The sequence below is a fragment of the Bidens hawaiensis genome, unplaced genomic scaffold, assembly GCF_021521415.1.
Source record: "Bidens hawaiensis isolate Kalapana, Puna unplaced genomic scaffold, B.hawaiensis_p1.1 tig00053071_1, whole genome shotgun sequence".
NCBI classification, from domain to species: domain Eukaryota; kingdom Viridiplantae; phylum Streptophyta; class Magnoliopsida; order Asterales; family Asteraceae; genus Bidens; species Bidens hawaiensis.
This window is the reverse complement of record NW_027499547.1, coordinates 25952-53197: the sequence shown is the minus strand read 5'-3', so window position 1 is coordinate 53197 and position 27246 is coordinate 25952. Positions and strand designations below refer to the sequence as shown.

General features: G+C 36.5%; 1 pseudogene across 1 annotated transcript; it reads left to right on the top strand.

Annotated features, from left to right (window-relative positions):
- Nucleotides 1-404: 404 nt before the first annotated feature.
- Nucleotides 405-4766, top strand: LOC143599904 (aconitate hydratase, cytoplasmic-like; annotated as a pseudogene). Its single transcript, XR_013147377.1, has 18 exons — nucleotides 405-565; nucleotides 649-740; nucleotides 843-1028; nucleotides 1121-1282; nucleotides 1390-1534; nucleotides 1623-1765; nucleotides 1859-1915; nucleotides 2011-2090; nucleotides 2165-2240; nucleotides 2373-2558; nucleotides 2646-2713; nucleotides 2796-2914; nucleotides 3012-3133; nucleotides 3218-3316; nucleotides 3402-3881; nucleotides 3974-4072; nucleotides 4155-4394; nucleotides 4482-4766. The product of XR_013147377.1 is annotated as an aconitate hydratase, cytoplasmic-like (transcript).
- Nucleotides 4767-27246: the final 22480 nt, after the last annotated feature.

Here is a 27246-nt window from a genome sequence, read left to right as displayed (position 1 = left end):
ACAAATATGCTGCTTGGGGACTTTTTCTATTTGGACAATTGGATTGCTTGGAATCAAATATATCTGTTTTTATTGGATATTGGAACTTTTTCTTGATATAATGGGGAATGAAGGGAACAAAAGTTGTTACATTTTGGTGCTTGAAGTTTGTTGCATATTCTGTACCAATTTTTGTTGAATTATTTTCAGCTTCTGAAAATCCTTTTAAGGGCATATTCACTACTCTCCCCAGGCCTGGAGAAGGCTAGTTTGGAAAGTTCTACAGTCTTCCTGCTCTAAATGATCCCAGGATTGGTAATAGATCCTCTGTTGCTATAAAACAGAACATATTCTTTTGTCAAGTTTAGTTTTTTTTTAATGTATACATCTCTGCTTTTGAATATGTAAAATTTACATGTTTGCAGACAAGCTCCCATATTCTATCAGGATTCTTCTGGAGTCTGCCATTTGCAATTGTGATAACTTTCAAGTTACCCCAAATGATGTTGAAAAGATCATTGACTGGGAAAATACTTCACCAAAGCAAGTGGAAATTCCGTTTAAACCTGCCCGTGTTCTTTTACAGGTGAATATCATTAAATTCACTTGTGTAGAGTTTGCAGTCGTTTATTAGTTGTTACTTTTTAGTAATTCATGATATTTCTGTAGGATTTTACTGGAGTTCCAGCTGTTGTTGATCTTGCTTGTATGCGAGATGCCATGAACAAGCTCGGTGGTGACTCTAAAAGATCAACCCTCTGGTGAGTAATTTCCATTTCATGTCAATTTTCAAACTAAATTATTCATAATTTGAAAGTAATGACCCATGATGTCTCATTCTTTGAAAAATTGGTATTTTGCAGGTGCCAGTTGACCTTGTGATTGACCATTCAGTTCAGGTTGATGTTGCAAGAAGTCCAAATGCTGTTCAAGCAAACATGGACCTTGAATTTCAGCGCAACAATGAGCGGTTTGCCTTTTTAAAATGGGGTTCACATGCTTTCGACAACATGCTTGTGGTCCCTCCTGGTTCTGGTATTGTTCACCAGGTGAGGTTTTGAACATTCAAACTACATGATTCTGAACATATATGTTAAAACCTTCATTTGAATTTCTAATCATTTTCTTTTCACTGATCCAGGTCAATCTAGAATATCTTGGATGGGTTGTTTTCAATACTGATGGCATCTTATATCCTGATAGTGTTGTTGGAACTGATTCCCACACAACCATGATTGATGGATTGGGAGTAGCTGGTTGGGGTGTAGGAGGAATTGAAGCAGAGGCAACGATGCTTGGACAGGTATACATTTATATATGTATAATACATTTGAAGTTGTTCAATTTATGTGCTTTTGTAAAGTGCAATACAATAATATTAACTGGCTGACTTCTTTCTGATATTCACAGCCCATGAGCATGGTGTTGCCTGGTGTGGTTGGATTCAAGTTGTCTGGAAAGTTGCAAAATGGTGTCACAGCCACTGATTTGGTGTTAGCTGTGACCCAAATGTTAAGAAAGCATGGCGTTGTAGGCAAATTTGTTGAATTCTTTGGTAATGTCTTTATAGTCAGTCATCAAATCCATTTTAAGCTAACCATTTTTTAATTGTCACTTATGTCACACTATTGATTGACATGCAGGTGAGGGCATGAGTGAACTGTCATTGGCTGATAGAGCAACTATTGCTAATATGTCACCTGAGTATGGTGCAACCATGGGATTCTTCCCTGTAGATCATGTTACACTGCAGTACCTTAAGTTAACAGGAAGAAGTGACGATACTGTAAGTTTTCTTTTTCGATTCAGAAATTTTATCATTATTACTTGGTAAAACTCTTGTCAATTTAAAGGTCCTATTTTTCTTAATTGTTTCTAGGTTGCTAATATTGAAGCGTACCTGCGAGCAAACAAAATGTTTGTTGATTACAGTGAGGTTAGTGACCATGTTTTATTATTTTCTTTTATAGTAAGTTTTTGAATTTGGCAGTACCTTTTTCTCACTCGTCTTTTATGATCATGTCAAATCAGCCACAACAAGAGAAAGTTTACTCATCATATCTGGAACTGAACTTAGGCAATGTTGAACCCTGTATTTCTGGTCCCAAAAGGTATTGTTTAATGTTGGAATTTTGTATACTTTTTATTCATGTTCTTAAATTCATGATTGTTCTCATTCTAACAGGCCGCATGATCGTGTTCCCATTAAGGATATGAAGGCTGACTGGCATTCATGCCTTGATAACAAAGTTGGATTTAAGGTTAGATGATAAAATATTATTTTTTTGCTTACACTGTTGGTTCTACAATTAGATAATGATAATCAATAAAGGTGGAAATAATGGATTTGCTCTTTGTATAATTGGCCTCTAATTTTCCAAATTTGTATGCAGGGTTTTGCTGTACCAAAGGAGGCACAAGAAAAAGTTGTCAGCTTTCCATTTCATGGACAAACTGCTGAACTTAAACATGGTAGTGTTGTGATAGCAGCCATCACTAGTTGTACAGATACATCAAACCCTAGTGTCATGCTCGGGGCAGGTCTTGTTGCAAAGAAGGCTTGTGAACTTGGTTTGGAGGTTGGTATATTATTCTAGAACGTTCTTTACTTGAGTGAATATTGATGAAGGCTGGTGGATATGATATGAATGGTGTTTTGCTGTCAGGTTAAACCATGGGTAAAGACAAGCCTTGCTCCTGGATCCGGGGTTGTTACAAAATACTTGCTTCAGAGGTAAGTGCAAACGTGTAATTAGTAATTTAATTGTTTTATATTTACCATCTATAAATAATTTTTGTCTTTCATCATTTTATAGTGGCCTGCAAAAGTACTTGGACCAACAGGGATTTAGTATAGTGGGCTATGGTTGCACCACATGTATTGGGAACTCAGGAGATCTTGACGAGTCAGTTGCTGCTGCAATTACAGACAACGGTACGGGTTATATTCATGAATTGTTTGAACAGTTTTATAAATTGTCAGCCTTGTAGTAGAATTTTTTTTCATCGTTTTCTGGTGTTCTTTTTTGTAGATATTGTTGCTGCAGCTGTGCTTTCTGGAAACCGAAATTTTGAAGGCCATGTTCATCCATTAACAAGAGCCAACTATCTTGCTTCACCTCCTTTGGTTGTTGCATATGCACTTGCTGGCACGGTATACTGAAATAATTCTGAATGTTCAAAGTTCAAAAGAGAGCTGTACAGGTGGCTTTAAAAGGGTTGCATGTTGTCTTTTTAGGTTGACATTGACTTTGAGAAGGAGCCAATTGGGACAACTAAGGATGGAAAGAGTGTGTACTTTAGGGATATCTGGCCCAGTACTGAAGAAATTGCTGAGGTACTCAAGTCTTACAATCATATGCTCATTTCAATCTTGGTCAAAATAAAGTCAACAGGACTGATAACATGTTCTTATCTTACAGGCGGTTCAATCAAGTGTGCTGCCAGATATGTTTAAGAGTACATATGAAGCCATCACACAGGGGAACCCAATGTGGAATAAGCTATCTGTCCCATCATCCAGCCTCTATTCATGGGATCCTAACTCAACCTACATTCATGAACCACCATATTTCAAGGACATGACCATGGACCCACCAGGTCCACATGGAGTGAAGGATGCTTACTGTTTGCTCAATTTCGGCGACAGCATTACCACTGACCATATATCGCCAGCTGGCAGTATTCATAAGGACAGCCCTGCTGCAAAATACCTCCTTGAGCGTGGTGTTGACCGTAGGGACTTCAACTCTTATGGTAGCCGTCGTGGAAATGATGAAATTATGGCCAGAGGAACCTTTGCCAATATCCGCATTGTGAATAAGCTGTTAAACGGGGAAGTAGGCCCCAAAACCATTCACATTCCCACTGGCGATAAGCTTTCTGTGTTTGATGTAGCAATGGTATGTAACTGTTACAAAAGTGCAAAATCATTAACATCTTTTGAGTTTATTTTGCGAGATCTTATATACTTATTGTCATCTGAATGTTGCAGAGGTACAAAGAGGCTGGACACGACACTATTGTTTTGGCCGGAGCTGAATACGGAAGTGGAAGTTCACGGGACTGGGCTGCTAAAGGTCCAATGCTACAGGTATGTAGTGTAGTTCTCTGATAGTTTTGGGTGATTAATTTAATAAAGAAATTATAACTTTGAATTTGTGATGACTTTCCAGGGGGTGAAAGCGGTGATAGCCAAGAGTTTTGAGAGGATCCACTGGAGCAATCTGGTTGGAATGGGTATCATTCCTCTTTGTTTCAAGGCTGGTGAAGATGCAGATACACTTGGTTTGACCGGTCATGAGCGTTACACCATTGACCTACCTTCAAAAACTAGTGACATAAAGCCTGGTCAAGATGTTACCGTTACCACTGACAATTTATCCTTCACGTGTACAATCAGATTTGACACACAGGTATGATGTGTTTCTTTTTCTATTGTCTACTTGAATGTTTTATTTGGAAGTTGTGATTTTAAACTCTTTGCTTGTATGTATTCGCAGGTTGAATTGACATATTTTGATCATGGTGGCATCCTTCCATACGTCATTAGGAATCTCATCAAGAAATAAAAGACGAGTCTGGTGTTCAAGTTCCAAAATGCTAGTGGAGTTTTTTTTTTTTTTTAAATTTAATAAAGTGAAATTCACTTTTGGTTTCTGATACTGTTTCTTGTGGATAACATGATTTTCTGGGTTATGGATGGATTTTTGTAGCAGTTTACATGTGATCCTGGTTATCATGGTTGTACTTTGAAACAATGCGCATATCGTGTTTTTCCAATAAAGTGATGCTCCGTAGCCAATAAAGTGATGCAACCTACGGAGCGTTGTTTTCAGCCATTATTTACTCTAGTAGAATTGCAATCGCAGGCAGTATGTTATCTTGCATTTTGTGACATAAGATACCGAATGAATACACAACCTGGTTCTTGCCCACCATTATGAGACTTTTTGATGGTTACTAGATAAATCATGAGTTAATATAAAGTAGGGATGAGCTCGGGGCCGTACCGGTACCGACCGGTACCGGTCCCGAAAATCCCGGTCTCGAAATACGTGAATTCTTGGTACCGGTAAGGGACCGGGATTGAAGGCAAAAATTCGGGAAATACCGGTCCCGTACTGGTACCGAAACTTAAAACTTTGGTACCGACGGTACCAAATCGATACCGATTTCGGTACCAGTACCGATTTTGCTCATCCCTAATATAAAGTATAGTATTGTGTTAAAACGACTTTTACTTGAAGTGGCACGTTTAAAATGCGAAATTGGATTTTAATAATATATTCCTTTTATAGTTAGCCTACACTTTTTCTTATTAGACATGTTAAAATAAAAATGTTAACTATGTTAAGTTTTATATTTGAATTTCAATCTAATTTTTTGTGTAATTTGATTGGAAAAGGATACGATTCAACTTATGTAAAACTTCAAAATGGTGCTCCAACACATGTTTAATTAATATCATCATTTTTAAGCACTAATACATGTTTAATAAGTGGACACATGATATGTTTAAGCAGTCCAATAATATGATGACCAAACATATCTAAAACAATTACTCATTATGACAAGTTATGAAATAGTAAGACTTAACTAAGGCGATAAACATGATAAGCAAGCATGCGATAAACAAGTTATGCTTGTTGATTTGCTTAGATATGTTTCTTATCGTACGTGTCGACTTCTTTATAATTTGAAACCACTTACCACAAACAATTTAAGGGTGTTTACCGATTTGGTTAAAACAATAAAACCAACCCATATCTCTTTGGCAGACCAAGCAAATCCGACAACCTAAACGGGTATAAAGTCTTGAATAAAGATTTTGAAAATCCAAATATGGCGAAAGTGTTGGAATCGATCTATCCAAGACAAATATTTGAGTTGATGTGGCTAGTACGTTATGTTCCAAGTCGGGTCATACCCAATAACAAGCTAGACAAACACCACGATATTTATTATTAGATATGATCTAAGTAATAATTATCAACACTTATAATATTTGAAAAATGAGTTTTCTAAATATTTTGCATTTGTGTGATAAATAAATTATGTGGATTTTTTATATTATGAGGGATGTTATTTATTTGGATAAATAACAAGTATGTTAAAAGAAATAAACAAAAATGATTTTGGTTTTTAGTGGGGAAAAGCCCCATGGTGGCCGGCCCCTCCACCTCTCTTTCTTTCCTCTTTTGTTATTTCCAATACATGCAAGACTTTCAATTGGGAGATCATTATTCTTGAACATCTCACAAGGCTTTCTCTCTCTCACACACAACTCTCTCTTTTCTCTCTTTTCGGCCGAAAGGAAGAACAAGAAGAAGAACAAGGAGATTTTGCAAGTGTTAAATCCTAGCAAAGAATGTGTTTGTTGGAAAGCTTGTGCGGGTATACAAGCTTGAGGTTTTCTACATTGAAGACTCTTCATTCAAACCATTCATCCCTTTCGGTGTTCTAAGACTTGAAGGTATGTTTTAAAACACCCTATGGTATGTATTTGATAGCATGGCAATTCGTATTTGGACCGGGCATTGGGTTAAACATAAAACGGGTTTTTATGTGTATTGGTAAACAAGATTTAAAACTTATTTTCCGCTGCGTTTTTCTATATAATGGGTTATATGGACTTTGATAATCTTGTAAAAACCCAACAATGGCATCAAGAGCCGCTTATACGATTACATGCTTCAAAAAATGGGATCTAAAGTGTTCGGGTTTCATGGTATTTCTTACCATGATAACCAAAAACTTTAGGCATATTGGTTGCCCCTTGGTTTTTCAAGATTGTACCATACATGCATGTGGTAAATCTGGAAAAATTGGCCATTTGGATGACAAAATTCTGTTTGGGCAAAATCTGTGTTCTTCAGCTCTGGCCGAGAACTCAATGGTTGGAAACCATGGTTCTTGGTCTGGCCGAAAACACAATCAGACCCAGTTTTCGGTTTGACTGAGAACTCATGGTTGGAAACCATAGTTGTCGGTTGGCCGAAAACAGGTTCTCGGTTGACCGAAAACTCATGTTCTTGGTTCTTGGTTTTGGCCGAGAACTCTAGGTTCTCGGCTGACCGAAAACTCCGGGCCGAAAACTCTGAAGCTTTGGCTTCTTGGCCGAGAACTCCATGTTCTCTATTTCTGGCCGAGAACGAAGGGTCAAAGGGGAACCATTCTGGTCAAAGGTTGACCTGATTGGTCAAGGGTTGACCTGATTGTTTGGATGTTCATAACCTAGCCATGACCTTGTGTATATTGAAGTGATATGTTGTGGTTTATTCATTTGGTTGTAATATTCTTTTATTCGGGTTTGTAATCTATTTATTCATTTCAAATTGGTTTGTAATAATAAGTAGAATAGTTGTATTTCTTTTATTAGAAAAATGTATAAGGATATATTTTGTAAAAGAAGATGCAACTACAATACCATTTTGGTTTTAGGCCTTAATGGACCTAATAGTCCAACATTGGATTTTAGCCCAATAGCCCAAGCCCAAGCCCAAAAGAGGCCCAAAGAATCAAGGAGCTTAAGTTGGAGCCCAAATGGAAGCCCAAATAAAGAGAAAGAATCACAACAAGAGGTGGACACTTGAAGCATATGGATGCGGAGTCAAGTGGGAGTTCACCATCACATACCTTGTGTCATGCTCGTCCCTTAGGAGAGACCTTATGACACACTTGTTTCGGTCAACAAGTGTTGTCAACTTTAGGTGGCTATGGTTATGGACTTGTGGTTATTATTTATGCTTGTGTGGTTGATTTATATTTTGTTTTATCATATTTGGGTACGGTTGTTAACTATTAAAATCAACAACTTGTATAAAATTGATTCCTTTAGAAATTATTAAGTAATAAAATTGGTTTTATTAACTATTAATGATTTCATAATAAAATGGGTTTTATTAAAAGGAATTGTGAGAATTGGTTTTCAACAAAGCACCATATATTTGAATGCATGCAAATGAAAGGTACATAAAATAGTTTTCCAATCTAGAATTTTGAAAACTTAAAAATCCATTTTAAAACAAGTTGAACACCATCTTTTTATATGACACTCGAATCACTTGGGAAAATGTGGGATAAATATCACCTAACCACATTTAAGAAAACTTGTTACAATACTTGTGGGATAAATGTCACCTAACCATTTGTATGTGTAAACCCACACGTGTGTGTAAGTCGGACGACTTGTTTTGGAAACCATGTGAATAAGGTCACCGAAGCATGGCGTACAAAGGTGTTGATGGGATTAAAAATGCCAACTAAACATATGATGTTTAACCGATCCCATATAACTAGAAGTTGCAAAGGGTTGCAATCGTCAAACGTTGACTACCTTGTTAATTCGAATAGTAGGATAAAGGTCACATAACTACTATTTAAATGAAACGTTAGGTTCTAGATTTTAATCATTAATTGGAGACATTAAAGGGTATTAACGATTAAATTTATTAATGATATCGAAAATACTAAATTGAACTTTGTTAAATTTATAAATGGTCGTAAAACCCACCGAACGTAATAATCCCACCTGTGCATAATCTATCACTGAGATCCATTCTGGATAAGGATCGTTCGAACTGTAATAATTTTATGGATTGGTATCGAAACTTGAGAATTGTTCTCAAACAAGAGAAGAAATTCTACATTTTGGACGATCCTATTCTCGATGAACCCGATGTTAATGACTTGGATGCCTACAATGACTGGTTAAAGTACACCGAGGATTCGGTGCAAGTTTCTTGCTTCATGTTGGGAACAATGATTCCCGAGATCCAAAAGGATTTCGAGAATCATGGGGCATATGACATGATCACCCAGCTTAAGGAAATGTTCCTTAATCAGGCTAGGGTGGAACGCTTCGAAACGGTTCGAGCGTTTCATGCATGTCGTATGGAAGAAACCCAATGTGTCTCATCTTATGTTCTTAAGATGAAAAGCCACATTGATCGGCTTGAATGGCTTAACTGTCCCGTCTCAAAAGAGTTAGCCACAGATATGATCCTAAATGGCTTAACTAAAAGGTTTGAGACATTCGTTATGAATTATAACATGAACGGATGGGACAAAAGCATTGGTGATCTTCACGCAATACTTAAAACAGCCGAAGCTGGAATGGGTAAAAAGGTTTTACCCGTTCTTGCGATCAATGAGGGTGGGTTGAAGAAGAGGCATCATCCAGAACCCAAGGCAAAGGTTGATAGTGGTAAAGGGCAAGTCAAAGGAATTTTCAAGGGAAAGGCAAAGTCGGAACCAAAACCGAAGAAGCTAAAGGTTAGCGCTGAGGATCCGTGCTTTGGTTGTGGAGAGATAGGCCATTGGATGAGAAATTGTCCAACCTATCTCAAGGAGTTGAAAGCTAAGAGGGATGCAGGGCAAACCTCAGGTACAACTTTCATGATCCATATTGATCTTAACATTATTTTATCTAACACATGGGTATTGGATACCGGATGTGGAACTCATATATGTAATTCATTGCAGGAGTTCAAAAGAAGAAATGATTACAAGAAAGGAGATATAAGTCTCTTCATGGGAAATGAAGCAAAGGTTGATGTCCAAGCCCGAGGAGATTATGTTTTAAAGCCTTCAAATGGTTTGGAAGTTATTTTGAAAAACATTTTGTATTCTCCTAGTTTGACTAGGAACATTATCTCTATTTCTTTGTTAAGACAATTTGGTTATGATTTAAAGTTTGTAGACAATGGTATTTATGTTTTCATGAATGATGTCTTTTATTTTAAAGCAATGCTGTCTAATGACATTTATGAATTAGTTCATGATAATACATCCATTGATAACTCGTTGTACCAATCTAGCACCAAAAGACTCAAATTGGATTTGAGTAAGACTTTTCTTTGGCATTGTCGCCTTGGTCACATAAACAAGGATCGCATTCATACACTTCAATAGAATGGTCTTTTGGAATCAAATGATGATTCATTTGATAAGTGTGAATCTTGTTTATTGGGAAAGATGACCAAGGAGCCCTTTAGTGGAAGTAATGAAAGGGCGAAAGACTTATTAGGTATCATACATACGGATGTATGTGGTCCTTTTAAGACAATGACAAGGAATGGTAAAAAATACTTCAGTACCTTTACCGACGATTATAGTCGTTATGGGTATGTGTTCTTGTTTAGACACAAAGATGAAGCCTTTGAAATGTTCAAAGTCTTCCAAACTTAAGTACAAAATCAACTCAATAAAACAATCAAAGTACTTCGTTCCGATAGATGGGGTGAATACCTCAATGATCCGTTTCTAGATCCGCAACATAATGGTGTGTCTGAAAGGAGGAATCGAACTCTATTGGATATGGTTCGATCTATGATGGCTAGAAGCACATTACCTCTATCATTTTGGGGTTTCGCATTGATCTCTGCAGCCCGTATTCTAAATATGGCACCAACCAAGAAAGTGGAAAGGACACTGATGTGCGTGAAGTATATATATTTTTAATAATGATTTTACACACAATTGGGTTTTAAATTTATAGAAATGATTTTCACCTCAAAACTAAACCACACACACTTAGGCAAGTGTACCTATCGTATATGTAGTATAGTATCGGTAAGAACCAAGTATCGATCCATGGACATGATAGTTCTTGTTACTAAATCTTTATTAATGTCTAACCGACTAAAACAACAAGTTGGTTGGTTTTAACTAATTTATCATGCAAAATATAACAACTAAGCTAAAGAACACAAAAGCAAACGATCAAGGAAGAATATCACTTTAATCTTGAATCCGTTTAGCTCACAAATGACAACAATTATGGATACATGGCAAGACCACAAAACGCAAGTAACTAGAATCTCGCCAAAGATATCTAGTCATGTGACTTGTTGGAAAGTTAGAATGAAAGATACAAACTAGCCACCTAAAGTCATTCAAGTAGGACGGATGATAGGATTATGTCAATGTTTCATAATGGTATGGACTAGTTTCCTATCACGGGTGACTAATCCAACAACTCTTTGGAAAGATAACATGAAAAACACATAATCCACCTAAAGTTGATTAAACTAAGCAATAATCATCCACTTCTTCAACTTATGATGTTCATATCAAGATTACATAAATTAGATGTTCGTGTCAACAAAAACTAGATAGACATAGCACTTAACATGACAAATCATAACAAATACTTTGTCTTTCCAAACATAAGCATAAGGATGCACATTCAAGAGTGTATCATGAATAATCAAGACTTCATTCACCATTCCTAGTTCAAAAGCCATAGACTAGCATAAAAATATACAAATCCATGAATGGATGCTTAAATCATGAGTTTTCCAACATTACATAACCAAACAACCACAAGTCTTGAATATCATGACATAACAAACCTTTAAATACACAAAACCATTGAAGAATAATAATGAAATGGCTATAACATTAACACAATCCTTGCCAATAATCCATAAATACCATCAATTATTACTAAACTTCATCTAAATCAAAGTGATAACAAAGAGCTTAGCTCATCATGAGCTCAAGAACAACATACAAGCTTGAAAAGATAACTAACTTCATGGTAAAATCAAGAATAATCAAACCAAGAATCCAAGCTAGATGATGTAGATGATGGATGATGCTTCTCTTGATGTTGGAATCCTTCAAAGTGCTTGCAATTCGATGGAAATCACCAAGGTTTAGAAGTTAAAAAGTGGGTTCAAAACTTCTTGGGACTCCCCTTCTTACTGGGAGTTGTTATTTATATAGATAAGAGAGACATGATCATGTTTGGAGCAAAACATGATCATGTTTAAACAAAATACCAGATCTAGCATCCCATTGGTTCATTGCAAGTTACGAGATGTTAAAGGAGTGTACACACTAATGAAAAAACTGGCCAAAGATGAATTTGGAAACCACGAAATCCAAGAAAGAAAAGTAATGGCCGAGCTTTGCTTAGTTGAGGCATGTGAACAAGGTGGAACATGATCATGCCATTCCAAAGGCATGGTCATGTGTGAAAGTGCCCAGTGGGTAAATAGCAGTGGGTAAAGTATGAAGACATGGTCATGTTTATTTGTGAACATGATCATGTTTTTGCATTAAGGCCAGTTTCTTCTTTTATCTTCACAAAATATCCAAAATCTTATAAATCACCAACCAAGTCCTAGAAATTTACAAATAGATAAATAAGTATATAATTTCACGATATTTCCAATATACGTGCATGACAAGGGGATAAAATCGAGCAATAAATATGTGTTATTTTAAGCACATTAAACATCCCCACACTTAAACTTTGCTTGTCCTCAAGCAAAAGAAAATGAAACAAAACTCCCAATGGCAAAAGGAATTAAGAATAATCCGTAAGCATTAATAAAGTATCAAAATTTTGAAGGATTTACAAGAAAGCAATCAATAGTTAATGTTTCACCAATCAAGCCTATAAAGATGAAGACATAGTCCAAAAGAATGACATGCATTGTCATCACATGCAAACTTTGCAAACCTCACAATGTTCACACACTCGGTTATATTTAGTGATCATACATGTAATGGTGTATGTTGAGAACACTCTATGCCAAGACGGTGATCAAGCAAAGCATAGGCTTGTTTAAGGGTCAAATCTCCACCAACAACGACACATACAAAGCATAAAACATGAGTACTTGAGTGTTGTAATGTTGGCTTATGGTTGGGGTGAGGAATTTTTGGGGTAAGTGACTAAAAGGCTAGAAAATTTGGAACTAAGTTAACTTAGAACACAAACTAAAAAAAATTGAACCAAGTGGTTTTACAAGTCGAGAGCTAACGAACCAAAAATTGCTCCTTTGATACTAAACTTCACCTAGTTGTGATGAAATAAACTTCTTATTTGATTGCTTTTCTTTTCTTTTTCTTTTTTTTCTTTTTTTTTTTACTAAAGATACAAATAATACAAACTAAAAATACACTTTGGGAGATAGCATCTAGGATTCCCAAGTGACAAATTACATAAAAATGAAACATAAACAACAAATTAAATTTAGTCGAACCGGATTTCTAACACAAAAATGGGTGAAAAGTAAACGGCTTTATGGCTAAGTGGGGTGATAAAATAGGGCAAAAAATGAAAAACATGGGAAAAGGCAAGACAAGGGCTACTAGGGGATAATGTCGGGTATGGGAAAATATAAGTGAAAATGGCTAGAAATGGGGTTTATCCTAAATTCCTCAATGCTTTATACAATGTATATGTCTATGATCTTGAAATGCATGCCAAAAAGCAAGTTCTACTTTGCAATAACCACCCGGCTCACTCAATTGCTCGCAAAAACATGAGCAAAAACAATTGACGAGGCTAACTCACGGAAACGGGCGAAATGGGTGTAAATTGCAAAGTAATGCATGTGAATCCTTTTGTTTGTCATTCTTAAAGGTATGTCTTTTAAATATTTTCGGACTTGATTTGTTTTCTAAAGATGTTTGGTGCTTCAGGACAATACAATTAAACATTTGAATTTTAAAGAATGCTTAATAGTTATTTACTTAATTTAATTGCCACAAAAATGTTTAATAGGAGTTTTGCAAAAAAAATAATATTTAGTTTGGACAAACAAAGCTTAAATTCCTTCGCCACACTTGAATTGTACATCGCCCTCGATGTAACATAAAAATATATAATGCAATAGGGAATGCAATGCAATGGAACGGAATGCGAAAGAGAAACAGAAAACTCCCCTATCGAAGATCGTCACCAAAATATATCCTAAGTACAATAACTTGATGTCTCACAGTGCAGTGCAGGGCAAACCAAGCATCCAGCCAACGATTTCCCAAATCAAATAAGACATGGTCATGTCTGAGCTGATACATGATCATGCTTGTGGTTAATTGTGGTTAATTTTGAAAAGAAGCATGATCATGTCTAGTCCTAGACATGACCATGCTTGGCTCACATCAAACATTGTTCAGCTGTATTTCACCCAGCTCACAATTTCACCCCTGTAATGCTCCAATGCAGTTTCCAAAGTGTCCCACGCCTTGTTTATTTACGATTCCTTAGCTTGACTCGACCCCGTATTTAGTTGTCCTTGGGGCAAACTTTCATGAACGGGTGGATCTTTGATATTGAAAACGTTGTACGACCCGTTTGTTTTTTTTAATCATATTTACCGTTGGTTAGTAATATCCCAATGGTAAACATAAAAAATATATATAAAATAAAAGGCGGGTCATGCCACCAACACTTGTATTTTCCCGGACCAAACTTGATACAATTCATATAGTGAAGAAGGCGATCATCTCGACATTTTTGTGTATCTTTGTAGTATTCATTTGACCATTGATACGCCTTGAATTTTGGTTGGTCCGGTTTTCTTCTCTCTCGCGGCCTTTTTGATTTGAGTGGCGATCCACCATTATGTTCACCTTTTTGATTTGGATCAGCTTCAAACACTGTCCGAGGGTCTTTCCCGTTGCTATCTCGCACCTATAGTACGAGTATAACCTTTTGGATCAGCTTCAATATACTGTCTGAGGGTCTTTCCTTCTTCTTTGTTATCTCGCACCTATAGTATGAGTATAACGTTTTGTTAGTCGGATATACAATCCAGCTTAAGACCTCTAGTCACTTTTGTAAAATCTTTACCTCGATTTTAATTTATTTTTGAACCTTTAGTTCAAAACATCTTTTCTTTATTTTAAACCTTTAGTTTAAAATATTATTTCTTTCTTTTCTTTTTCAAGTTAAACTTTAGCTTGTTTTTCCCTTTTCTTAAACTCTACGCTTCTTTTTCATTATGAAACATATACTTTTACTTATTATTTAAGAATAATAACCTTAAATAATTTTATCAACTAGAACTATTTTTTATTTTCATCTTTTCCTTTTCTTTTATATTATGTTTGAACCTATAGTTTAAATCATATACTTTTTATTCTTATGTTTGGACCTTTAGTCTGACATGCTTTCTTTTCTAAAATCTACGTTTCTAGAACGTGTATACACACACACACATTATTTAGTTTACATGAATCGTATAAACAATATATATATATGATTCATGTAAACTAAATAATGTGTATATATTCTTTTACTCGTTATTCAAAACACTTTTAAATAATATTTCTATCTTTATTTATTAATAAAGATTATTTCATTTACTTTTTCTTTTATTTCTTTTCTTCTTTTATTATTATCTAAGATCATTTAAATAATAATTTCGCTTTATCTATAACCAATGGTCATATTTATATCTTTCTCTTTATATAATTTCTTCGCTTTTCTTTTATTTATTTTTGAGTTATTAACTATACCCTTAACTAGGGTCTAATCCTTTATTATTTTTTCATTATTTTATTCGGGCATTATGCCTACCTTGTTTGGCTTATTATTTTCTAAACTTTCGGGCATCACTTCGACGTTGGCACGTATATCGAGAATCTTGATCAACACCTCATTGGCACGCCTGTCTTTAAGTAACGTCTGCACACACTTCGAGGCGGGTCGTCCGGGGTGGTCTCGGGTCGGCACGTACTTCGAGGCGAGTCGTTGGGTCGTCTGGGATCGGCACGTACTTCGAGGCGGAACGTCGGGTCGTCTCAGGTCGGCACACACTTCGAGATATTGTTGTCAGTACTTCTGGGTATCGTTGGTTTAATGGCATGGATTACGAGATATAATGACGGGTTTTTGGCACGTAAAACGAGGAGGTTTGTGGCACGTTTATCGAGTTGATTTTTAGAGAGAGGGAGTATATTCTAGAGAGAGAAAGGTGTGTGGGAAAAGGTGTGAGAAATGAGATGCCATAGCCTGCTATTTATAGACTTCTCCCGGCACCCATCGCGATACGCAATGGTCCCTTGATCATGCCATCGTGTATCGCGATGCAGGCATGATGAGTCACCCACTAGGGCTGCCACATGGCGGACGTGATGCCACGTGGTGACACGTGGCAACACATAATGCCACCAGGTGACACGTGTCACCTTATCATGGCTTTATGCCACGTGGTGACACGTGGCAGGACACGTGTAACCTTGTCAGACCTCGTCATCGCGATACACGATGACGTTTGGTTTATGGCCGTCGCGTATCGCGATCAGGCCTGGTGACAGATTTTCCATTTTTGATTTTTAAGTTTAAAACTTGTCATTTTTGATCCTTTATCTTTTTGAACTTGGTATTTTTGACCCGATACTTTCGTGATGTTACACTTTTGGACTTTAAAATTTTGTTTTGTGGTATGTCGTTTAGCACAATCTTGAAAAACAACCAGCTTTCAAGCCTAAACCTTAATTGTATTGATTGTTAGTGTTGTGTTTACTTGATAACAAACACTCCTATTTATAACCATACAATTATTTGTTACACAAGAATATGAGAAAAACTATCTCAAAAACCCCTATATTTGTAAGTATGACAACTAGGTCCCCACACTTACGCAAGATTACACTAAGAATCACCCTTAATATTGTAACATCGATGAAGCTACGCATCTCGTTGTACTTCAATCGTGGCAACACTTTTGTAAGGATGTCTGCTCTTTGTAAATTTCCACTGACATGCTCCACCTTGATTTGTACTTTCTCTCAATGGAATCTCGAATGAAATGGTACCATGTGTTGATGTGTTTACATCTTTCGTGAAACAAGGTTCTTCATTAAGGCAATAGCCTACGGTATATTACATGGGTATAGTGATAATAGCGGTGGATATGGAGGGTCATCTCGGACAAAAAACCTCGAAAGCCATAAGGCTTGACATGCAGCTGATGTAGTTGCCATAAATTCAGCCTCGCATAATGATAACGTCACTGTTCCTTGTATCTGAGAAACCCATGATATCGGTGATGTACCATAGTAGAAATTAAAACCCGATATACTCCGGCCATCATCCATGTCCACCGCGTGACTATTATTAATATACCCATGTAACATACCGTTTCCGCCTCTCGAGTAAGTAATACTGAAGTCTAGCGAACCTCTTAGATATCAAAGAATATATTTAACTGTTTGTGCATGAGCTTGAGTTGGTGATTTCATGAAACGACTCGCGTAACCAAACGAGTAGCTCAATTCGGGTCTCGTATAAGTTAAATAATTATATACAGGTTTTTATATAAGCTTTCCTATGATAAATCAATACCATATTTGATAATTTATGGCTCATTTTCGCTTAGAATTGATATATCACTAACAAATTGTAGGTCTTGGGTGCGATAAAAAGTCGAAAAGGAGCTTAAAAGAAGTAAAATGAAGAACAGGGACGTATCGAGGTTGAACCAAAATAAACCAGTAGAATAAACGGTCGAACCGGAAAAAAAACCGGACTAGATGGACATAGCCGCGTCACGCGACCAGAAGGAGGAACCTCGTCGCGTAGCGCGACAAGGGTGACTGTGTCGCCGCGTAGCGTAGCCAAACTCCACGAGCCCCTTTTTATAGCAGATATTGACGCATGGACGGGTTTTTTATCCTTAATCACTATATAAGCATCATTAACCTTAACCCTAGAAAAACATACAAATCATAGCCGAATTTGGAGTTTCTTGGAGCTTAGGATTGCATTATTTGGCGTTTTGAAGGCAATGAATCATCCGGTGAAATGTTGTTTGATCGAGATCGAAGACTACGGGTTTTATCGCCTTTAATCTTTCCAGTTCCATTATTTTTCACCATGTTTTCCTTTATTATTATTTTGTTTGATTTTCCGCTGCTAGGCTAAACGTTATAAACTACCTAGACTATCGATGAACCTTTGTTAATATTTGATTTTATTTAGATTATGCTTTTCGTTATGGTTTTATGAATAAGTAACTGGTTTGATTTTATTTTAATTGATGCATATGTGTGCTTGGTTTTGTTTGATGAATTTTATTGTTTCACAGATTCCTTGGTGATAATCTGTCATATAATAGGATTATGATAGGCCATTTACTATGTGTTCTTGACTAGTTTATGATTGATTTGCAATAAAATCATAGGAACAATATTATTAGTCAAACGAATAAAAGTGTGTTGCTAACCTAAAGAGCTGTAAAGTGATATGTTATTTGTTAGATCTTTGTTAATTAAGATTGCTAGATTTTGTTCTTCGTAAGGAGTCCATCTATGTTTGATTGGTTAACATTGTATATCGAGTCAACTGAATTTATTAAACCACCTTTGATTTCCACGCTGTAAGATAGGATTTCGTTATAGAGGGACTCGTTCAGAACTAATTAGATAATCGTAAGGGAGTCTAATATATAAAACTAGTGTGTCTTAAAACATATTAGAAATCCATAGGTGTATTCTTGATAAGGGTCATGGATCATGTTCGGGTTTTCTTTTAAGTGTATATTTCATGATCCCAGTTCCATAATGATGGTTGGTTAATTTGTTTATATTAAAGTTCGTTTAATAATTCGTTTTAATCGTTTATTGCAAGAACTTCGATACTTCATACGTGTCTATTTCTTTTCAGGTCACAAGTGTTAAAGCAGTTAATTTGGACCTGTTGAGGCACGTGATGAAGACCCGGGACATCTTGCGCGCGAAACGAGAAAGGTTAAAGAAATATGGTGGTGACAAGACCCATCGCGATACGCGATGGGCATGCTTGAAGACCCATCCTGTATCGCGATGGGTGATTTAATGTAGTTGACTTTTGGTCCATCGCGTATCACGATGGGTGGCTCAGACGGGAAAGTTATGGTTTTGAAATGAGATGCTATAACAAACCACAAATAAATGATAAAAAGATAAGTGAAGGAAATTCCATCCCACATTGGTGGAGGAAAGAAATGGAGAAGGAACCACCATAGTATAAATAGGTTTGTGAGTTCTTGTCCCACATCGCTAGATTAACAAACTAGTGAGCTCTTTATAAGAAAGAAAATTTCTATGTTAATGTTCTTATAAGACATATCACACCCAGTGGTCCTAGCGGAGGGTGCGAAGCACCCGAACGCGCACGCACACGGGCTCGGGCGAAGTGCGTTGGGCGCAATGTGGCGCTTTGATGGCGCACTTCGCACGCTCGCATCTCCGCGAGCCGCATTAAGGGCCGCCGTAGTATTTTTGTTGGGAATTAAGATTTAAAAAAAATAAAAATAAAAATCCTTCCATCGCGATACGCGACGGGTTTAGACTACCCATCGCGTACCGCGACGTGGAGGTTACACGGATGACACGTTGCATGCCACGTGGCGTGCCACGTAGCATGCCCAGGGCTGACTCAGCGAAGCTATAAGATTCTTCGCGATACGCGACGCCCTTTGCCCATGGCTGTCACGTACCGCGATGGGGTCCAGAATTGGCTATAAATACATTGGAAATGAGACGTTCATTCCTTGCTCAAAACTTTCTTTCTCTCTAAATTTTCACACACATATATATTAAGATTATAGTATAATACCCGAGTGTCGTAACGATATCCTATCCGATCGAAAGAAGCTTATATACACGAATCAAAAAGCTCTGCCTGTTAAGGTAAGACATTGTGCCATCGTGTAAAGTTTCTACTCTCGTGATTATCGTTATGATTATTGGTTTTATACTAATATAGTTATACTACATTGTGTTTATCCTAGGTGCTTAATACCAGGAGATGTTATTTAATTGTAAACTTACAAGGTGAGACATTCGAGTTTTTGAATTACTCACATTTGCGTGAGACAACTATTTTTCCGACATTGTCATGATGATTTCAAAACCTATAAAACTCATGGTAAATGGTCTAAATGTTTTCAAATCTATTTTTAAATTATTTTAAATACATTACAGTGATTAAGTCTCTGCAGACTTACGGGATGGTTACTACTGGTATTGTGGGGTTTTGTATACAAGGCTTGCCTACTGGGCTATTACACGTTACTTATTGGACAAGTGTTAGCCAATAAGCAGTATGACCACAGTCATAGATACGGTCGAGTGACAAGTACCTTTCGGTAATTTGTAAGCAGTCAGATGTAAAAACATCTTAATGTTGTAACTGTAAAATGTGTCATTTACAAATGAATGCACTCACCAGTATTTCTTGCTGATTAATATTGTTTAACATGTTTCAGGTGACTTGTTAGAGACAAAGGAATAATGCCTGCGGGCTTTCAGCTTAAATAAGTGGCTTGTCACCAGAATAAAGAAACGTGTTTTGTAAATTAGGGTTTAACCCTATAAAACTTATGTTTGTATCAAAAGGGATTAAATTCCCGGTTTATCATAATAATAATCATGGTGTTTCTATAACTCTGATCATTTTTTCCTAACTACGGTTCTGATGAAATTTTCCGCTGCAAAATAATTTAATAAACACCGATACCACCAATCAATGTTCACGGCTCCCCTCCCGGGGTATAGGGATCAAGGGCTGTGACAGCTGAAGTGGTATCAGAGCCACTGGTTTAAGCAATATTGGTATTTTAATAATACCTAATCTTAATAAGTAATGTTAGGAAATACATGCATTAACCTATGTGTTAACCATAAAAATAAGATTTTAACCACACGTGAAAATAAATACTATTTTCTTTTGGAATTCATTATTTTATTGTTTTTAATTTAACAGCATGAGTGAGCTAGTTGATGCTTTTGAACACATATCCATTAACTCCACAGATATAGAAGAAGGAGAATGTAGTCAACAACAACCTGAACCCATGATCTTTCAAGCCCAACCTGTAGAAAAACCAAAGCCTAAAAGAAGAAGAAGGCTCAAAGACTGGCAATGAGGATTGAGAAGAAATAAGAAAGGAAAAACCACAGTCAAACAACCAACTCAACCACAACCCGAACAACCAACTCAACCACAACCTGAACAACCAACTCAACCACAACCAATAGAACCACAACCAACTTTACCACCACCCATGTCAACAATACCAATGGAGGAGCGACTAGGCAGATGCCTAGATGAATGTGAATTTTTTCAACCAATATTCAACGATATGGGTGCAGTAAGTTCCAGCAACCCTAATATGCCATCCCAGGACCCAAATAATACATTGCTACCTGATGATATTATCATCCAAGCTCAAATGGAATAATGGTGGACGAATGATTGGCAATATCAAACAATGATGTCAAATCCTTATGCACAATTCCAGGCTGAAACCGCAAACTACCCCATCATGACATCGGAGATTACAACAGAACTCCGCCACTATGGGGATGAATTAGTGGATACCGCCAATAGATTGAGGGATGTTGGGGAGACCCTACGCTGGAAGTACTATGACCGAGAGCCTTATATATAAAGCCATATATATATATAATATTTATATGTTTATTATCGTAATTTCTTTGATAAAAAAAGAGTGTATGTATGTAAGAAAAGTGTGTAGTGACGCATATATATAGTGTGAAGATGTATAATATAGTGATGCATATATATAAAAAGAGTAAATGTCGCAAAGATCGACGATTTTGACATATTTTGTGCCTATGTGTTATTTATGCTTATGTGTTATTAATATCTTGCTTACTATATTATTTAATTACGATATTAATAAATCCTTTCTTGTATGTAATTCAGATGTCAAATGAAGCTAGTTCTAATCACGAAAACGACCATAATCACGAAAACGAGCACAATCAAGAAAATGAGAATAATCATGAAAATTCCAATCAAGAAACTCATCTGAATATGAATGCTATTGAAAATATGATAGCTCAGAAAATCGCGGAAGCAATTCCTTTAATTGCTGATGCTATTAAGCAACCCATTTATGTAATAAGGCATAAGACCGAGAGTAATAAGCGAAAGTCTAACACTGTGGCTAGTAATAGTGTGAATGGAGGAGGTAGAAACCCATTATTCAAAAAGCAAAATGTTCGCGGTTGTACTTACAAGGAATTCTTGGCTTGTAAGCCAATCGAATTCTCTGGAAATGAAGGATCAATTGCAGCATTACGCTGATTAGAAAAGACGGAAGCCATTATAAGAATCAGCAAGTGTGCTGAAGAAGATATAACATTATATGCTTCTAATCTCTTCGTTAATGAAGCAATTGAATGGTGGAACACAATCCTCCAGTTAAATGGAAACACTGTTGTTTATACTATGACCTGGGAAGAGTTTAAAGAAATAGTAGAAAGGAAATTTTGTCCTCCTCATGAAAGAGAAAAGATTGCTACTATGTTCTTAAACCACAAGATGGAAGGGGTGAATTGTCGTGAGTGTACGACAAAATTCTTCGAATATGCGAGAATGGTACCAGCTTTGGCTTCGCCAGAATCGGTACTAATTTCTCGTTATATTTGGGGATTAGTAAGTGAAATCCGCGATCTGGTAAAGTCGGCTAGCCTCAGACTATTGAAGAAACAGTTGAGCTAGCAAATACCCTGACAGACGGATTAGTCCGAACTCAGGAAGAAAACAAAACGAAAGATCTAGCCCAGAAGATTACGCAACAGTTTCAGAAGAAAGGAACAGGGCAATCCTATGCTCATCCTTTCTGTAAAACTTGCTGAAAAAGGCATCCAGGGAGATTCGCTTTTAAGAAAACCAAGTATTGCAATTATTGCAAAATGGCTGGACATACGGATGAAGAATGTAGAAGAAAGGAAAGTCGTGTTTGCTACAACTGCGGAGAACCTGGCCACATCCGTCCAGAATGTCCAAAGCTGACAAAGGTGCTTGAAAACAAAGCAAAGAACACAGATGGACCTAAGAAGAATGCACGAGCCTTTCAGCTTATTGCACAAGAAGCAGCAATGATACCGGACGTCATTGCGGGTACGTTCCTTGTTAATAACGTTTACGCTAAAGTATTGTTTGATTCCGGAGTAAACCAAAGTTTTATAAACACGAAGTTTTTCCAAGCCTTAAATCAACCATTAACCATACTCCATCAAGTCTGCACGGTAGAGATGGCAGATGGAAATTCCATTCATATTCATGAAGTACTCCAAGAAGAAAACATAAACTTACTAGGCCACCAGTTTAAAGCAAATTTACTCCCAATGAATCTAGATGGATTCGATGTTATATTAGGAATGGACTGGCTAGCAGCCAATCATGCTCGAATCCTACGTAAAACAAATTCTTTTGAAATTCGCTCGCCAGCAGGAGAAATTATTACAATTCAAGGAGATAAGATGCTCAAGCCTAGAAAGTTTATATCAGTAATGAAAGCAGAAAGTTATCTAAGGAAACAAGGCGTAGTATATATGATTTCTGTAATCATTAGCGCCAAAGGAAAAGAGCTAAAAGAAATTCCGGTAGTATCGGAATATCCTGATGTCTTTCCAGAAGATTTACCTGGACAACCGCCTGATCGTGAAGTTGAATTTAGAATCCATATAATACCAGGAATAGCGCCAGTTTCTTAAGCACCATACCGATTAGCGCCAACAGAGATGTTAGAATTAAAGAAGCAATTAGATGAATTGCTAGAAAAAAGGTTTTATACAACCTAGCTCATCACCCTAGGGAGCACTAGTACTGTTTGTCAAAAAGAAAGATGGTTCGATGCGTATGTGTATCGATTATAGAGAATTAAATAAAGTCACGATTAAGAATCGGTATCCCTTACCGAGAATTGATGATTTATTTGATCAACTCCAAGGAGCTCGATATTTTTCTAAAATCGATTTACGCTCAGGATACCATCAATTAAAAGTGCAAGAAAAAGATGTTCCTAAAACAGCATTTAGGACAAGATATGGTTATTATGAGTTTACAGTCATGCCATTTGGTTTAACCAATGCAACAACTGCATTTATGAATATGAGGAACCTAATATGTAAACCATATTTGGATAAATTTGTAATCGTTTTTATAGACGATATACTTATTTATTCCAAAACCAGTGAAGATCATGTTAAACATCTTCATACACTTTTGACACTATTGAGAAAAGAGAAGCTTTACGCTAAGTTCTCAAAGTGTGAATTCTGGTTACAAGAAGTGCAGTTTCTAGGACACTTGATTAACCATGAAGGTATTCACATGGACCCTTCCAAAATAGAAGCTATTACTAATTGGGAAATTCCTAAAAATCCTATATAAATTCAAAGTTTCTTAGGATTAGCAGGATATTATAGACGCTTCATTCAAAATTTTTCCCGAATAGCAGTTCCGTTAACTAAGTTAACGTGTAAGAATGTCAAGTTTGAATGGTGACCTAAGTAAGAAGAAGCTTTTATAACTTTGAAGCAAAAGTTAACAAATGCCCCAATACTTGCGCTACCAGAGGGAACTGAAGATTTCACAGTCTGTTGTGATGCTTCTAAATCAGGATTGGGATGTGTATTAATGCAACGTGAAAAAGTTATTTCTTACGCATCTAGACAATTAAATAAGCATGAAGAGAATTATACAACACATGACTTAGAATTGGGAGCAATAATTTTTGACCTAAAGATCTGGAGACACTATCTATATTGTAGTAAGTTTACTGTATTCAAAGATCATAAAAGTTTAAAATATATCTTTGGGCAAAAGGAGCTTAACATGAGGCAAAGACGCTGGATGGAAATTCTTAGCGACTATGATTGTGAAATCCTATACCGTGAAGGTAAGACAAATATAGTAGCCGATGCATTAAGCAGAAAAGAGCATGAGAAACCTAAAAGAGTACGAGCTCTAAGTTTAGAACTTCAAATCAATCTAATTGATGAAGTAAAGAATGCTCAGAAACAAGCAATAGAAGAAAATAATATTGCTGATGAGAAAAGAAATGGTACCATTGATCTACTTGTCAAAGGAAATGATGAACGTCTCCGAATGGGGAACATGATCTGGATACCAATCATAGGAGGATTAAGAGAAAAGATTCTCGAAGAATCCCATAGCTCCAAATACACAATGCATCCTGGAAGAGATAAAATGTATCAAGATTTGAAGAAAATCTATTGGTGGATAGGAATGAAAAATTACATAACTAGTTATGTTTCAAAATGCTTAACTTGTTCACAAGTTAAAACAGAACATCAGAAGCCATCAGGATTACTTCAACAATTAGAAATGCCAGAATGAAAATGGGAATTAATAACAATGGATTTTGTTACCAAATTACCTACCACAAGAAGAGGTAATGACACAATTTGGGTGATTGTGGATAGATTGACAAAATCAGCTCATTTTATACCAATGAATGAAACTTTCAAAATGGAACAATTAGCTAAGCTGTATGTGGACAAAGTTGTCTCATTACATGGAGTTCCATTATCCATTGTATCGGATCGGGATAGCCGTTTTACTTCTCATTTTTGGAAAAGTTTCCAAGTAGCTATGGGAACAAAATTAAACTTGAGCACAGCATACCATCCACAGACTGATGGTCAAAGTGAAAGGACCATACAAATATTGGAAGACATGCTAAGAGCATGTGCAATAGATTTTGGTGGAAATTGGGATGACCATTTACCACCAATAGAATTCTCCTATAATAACAGTTATCATACAAGACGTTGCCCCATTTGAAGCCCTTTATGGACGAAGGTGTAGAACACCAGTGTGTTGGGCAGAAATAGGAGGAAAACAATTATCTGGTCCTGAAATTATACAAGAGCAATGATAAGATAAATCAAGTCAATGAGAGATCAAAGACCGCACGAGATCGTCAGAAAAGTTATGCGGATCATCGACGCAAACCATTGGAATTCCAAGTTGGAGACAAATTGCTACTAAAAGTATCTCCATGGAAAGGAGTAATTCGATTCGGTAAGAGAGGAAAGTTAAGTCCAAGATTTGTTGGACCATTTCAAATTCTCAAACGAATTGGGCCAGTAGCCTATCAGCTAGAATTACCAGAAGAAATGACAGGTATACAAGATGTATTTCATGTAAGTAACTTAAGGAAATGTTTAGCTGATAAAACACTAGAAGTACCCCTTCAAGATATAAAGGTAAATGAAAAGTTGAAATTCGTCGAGCAACCTTTGCTAATTGAAGATAGAAAGATCATGAATCTCAAACATAAAATAATAGTTCTGGTCAAAGTGAAGTGGGATTCAAAACGTGGACCAGAATATACTTGGGAATTGGAATCTGAAATGAAACGAAAGTACCCACACTTATTCCAATCAAATCTCGAGGACGAGATTCAAAATAAGGAGGGGAGACTATAACAAACCACAAATAAAGGATAAAGAGATAAGTGAAGGAAATTCCATCCCACGTTGGTGGAGGAAAGAAATGGAGAAGGAACCACCATAGTATAAATAGGTTTGTGAGTTCTTGTCCCACATCGCTAGATTTAACAAACTAGTGAGCTCTTTATAAGAAAGAAAATTTCTATGTTAATGTTCTTATAAGAAATATCACACCCAGTGGTCCTAGCGGAGGGTGCGAAGCACTCGAACGCGCACGCGCACGGGCTCAGGCGAAGTGCGATGGGCGCAATGTGGCGCTTTGATGGCGCACTTTGCACTTCACTCGCATCGCCGCGAGCCGCATTAAGGGCCGCCTTAGTATTTTTGTTGGTAATTAAGATTTAAAAAAATATATATTAAAGATTATAGTATAATACCCGAGTGTCGTAACGATATCCTATCCGATCGAAAGAAGCTTATATACACGAATCCAAAAGCTCTGCCTGTTAAAGTAAGACATTGTGCCATCGTGTAAAGTTTCTACTCTCGTGATTATCGTTATGATTATTGGTTTTATACTAATATAGTTATACTACATTGTGTTTATCCTAGGTGCTTAATACCAGGAGATGTTATTTAATTGTAAACTTACAAGGTGAGACATTCGAGTTTTTGAATTACTCACATTTGCGTGAGACTTCCGACATTGTCATGATGATTTCAAAACCTATAAAACTCATGGAAAATGGTCTAAATGTTTTCAAATATATTTTTAAAGTATTTTTAATACATTATAGTGATTAAGTCTCTGTAGACTTACGGGATGGTTACTACTGGTATTGTGGGGTTTTGTATACAAGGCTTGCCTACTAGGCTATTACACGTTACTTATTGGACAAGTGTTAGCTAATAATTAGTATGACCACAGTCATAGATACGGTCGAGTGACAAGTACCTTTCGGTAATTTGTAAGCAGACAGATGTAAAAACATCTTAATGCTGTAACTGTAAAATGTGTCATTTACAAATGAATGTACTCACTAGTATTTCTTGCTGATCAAATATTTTTAAACATGTTTCAGGTGACTTGTTAGAGACAAAGGAATGATGCCTGCGAGCTTCCAGCTTAAATAAGTGGTTTGTCACCAGAATAAAGAAACGTGTTTTGTAAATTAGGGTTTAACCCTATAAATCTTTTGTTTGTATCAAAAGGGATTAAATTCCCGGTTTATCATAATAATAATCATGGTGTTTTTATAACTCTGATCATTTTTCTTAACTACAGTTCTGATGAAATTT